Genomic DNA, 2,185 nt, shown 5'->3' on the forward strand with positions numbered 1-2,185 from the left:
GTGGTTAACTTCATAACACGTGGTTAACGTCGTAACACGTGGTTAACGTCGTAACACGCACTGGTGTTGGTGATATTACTATGACTCTCTATGTTCCCTTGGGGAGTCCGTTTTTGACTACTTGGTTAGGTTTAGGAAAAGATCGTAGTTGGGTTAAAATAAATGTCTGTTACATGAAATAAGTGTGTTTGGTTTGTTACGTAACTAGCGGTGGTTTAGTTCATAAGTTTTGTAAACTCTGGTAAAATAAGTCACGGTTGACTTTCACCCAGGACACAAACAGCGGGCTTCCTGGGTGAAAGTCCTGTGTTTGTTTGACCCATCCATGCATCTGCCACTCCCACTGCCCTTTGTGGACTTCCTCGTTTTTTATACTACGTCAGTTTAGTAATGACGCGGTTGGCTTTATATTGGACTTAGTTGAAAGGGTGCCTCAGTGTGCCAGTATCAGATGTTAAGTGCCGCTGACCAAGGATCGGTATTTGATGAGATGGCAGTTGGAACAGTTCCAGTTCCCAAACAATTAATTCTGATGACTTTTATTGTCCAAATCGTTGATTGTAGAGGATTTTGTCTGATGTACCAACCCTTTACCTCTGTGAGAAAAGAAACCTGTCAGAACTCAGATGTCATTTGCGTCCGTCCCTCACAGCCTGTCAGACACAGCGGCAGTCAGATCAGTCAAATTGAACCCCTTGATGCTGATGCTGGAGACCACAGTCGGTGTTGCTGCTCTAATCTCTCAAAAGGTGGATTAGAAGTACGGAGATAATTGGATTCATCGGTTTTATCAAGCCAGAAAATCAATTTCAAAGCTCCGGAGGCGACACAGAGAGCGAGCCGGTGGCTGAGGACGGTTTCTCTGTGCAGTGATGGTGTTTCGTTGCAGTGTGTGGCTCTCGCTTTAAGCTCGGACTACAATATCCCTCCATCCTCAACAAACACACACACACACACACACACACACACACACACACACACACACACACACACACAGACACACACACATTGTTGCTGGGGCCGGAGCACAGTGATAGATGGAGTCGGTAGAATGGTGCAGTGCGTGTTGAAGTCCCGGTGGTACGCGACTTTATTCCTGTTTCAGCGCTCTCCTTGCTCGCTTGCTCGCTCACTCTTTCTCCCTCTCCCTTTCTCTTCCTTACACACACACACACACACACACACAGACACACACAGACACACAACCTCTTCTCTCCCTCTTCATCCCACTCTTCCACTCGTTTTCTCCCTCCCTCATCCTCTCCTTATGAGGCAAGGCAAGGCAAGTTTATTTGTATCGCACATTTCAACAACAAGGTAATTCAAAGTGCTTCACATAAAACCATTAAAAGCATCAAAACATAAGGCAAAAGAAAAGGAGATTTAAAAACAATTAAGAACATTCATTAAAACATTAAAAAAAACAGTGTAAGAAATAAAATACAGTAGTAAAATGCAGAAATGCAGGAAATTGATTAATATATTAATTGAATGTGGTTTAATTAAAGGCAGCAGCAAACAGAAAAGTCTTCAATCTTGATTTAAAGGAGCTGAGGGTCTCAGCAGACCTGCAGAGAACAGACTTGTCCTCATACCAGCTGTTAAACATGCACTTGAACATCAAACACACCATTCTGCTTCACTCTCTAACACACACACACACACACACACACACTCATATCACATGTGGATCAAAGTGACAGGAATAAGACATTTATATCCACTGGAGCATTCTTTGTAAAGAATTGAAACGACATCAAATACTAATAAAAAGAAAAAGGAGGATAAACACATGAAAGTACTGATGCTGCTGAAATCTCTTTGAATAATTCCTGAATCCGATGTAATGTTCATATTTACTGACAGGCTGAAGACACTTGATATGATAATGAAAGATTTACGTTTACAAAGATTTGACTACAGCCTGTATTATCTTGTTCTTACTTCGGTATATAATAATAACTTTCTCTGATTCCAACTGAATAATTCACTTAATCAATGTTTTTTATTGTATATTTTATATTTACAAAACCTTAAGGTTACATGTGAGATGTATAATAAAGGAGAGTTGGTAGAAGATTTACAGTAGACATTGTACCTCTTTCACCACAAAGCTCTCAGACTCCTTCACAAAAAACCTCTCTCTCTCTCTCTCTCTCTCTCTCTCTCTCTCTCTCTCTCTCTC

General features: G+C 41.1%; 1 protein-coding gene across 2 annotated transcripts in view; it reads left to right on the plus strand.

Moving 5' to 3' along the window:
* The window catches only part of glra1 (glycine receptor, alpha 1), a 105,608-nt gene that overhangs the window by 52,789 nt on the left and 50,634 nt on the right, over positions 1 to 2,185 (plus strand). The gene's annotated exons all lie outside the window — the stretch shown is intronic.

This window comes from Anarrhichthys ocellatus, unplaced genomic scaffold (assembly GCF_004355925.1).
Source record: "Anarrhichthys ocellatus isolate YVR2014 unplaced genomic scaffold, GSC_Weel_1.0 scaffold122, whole genome shotgun sequence".
NCBI classification, from domain to species: Eukaryota; Metazoa; Chordata; class Actinopteri; order Perciformes; family Anarhichadidae; genus Anarrhichthys; species Anarrhichthys ocellatus.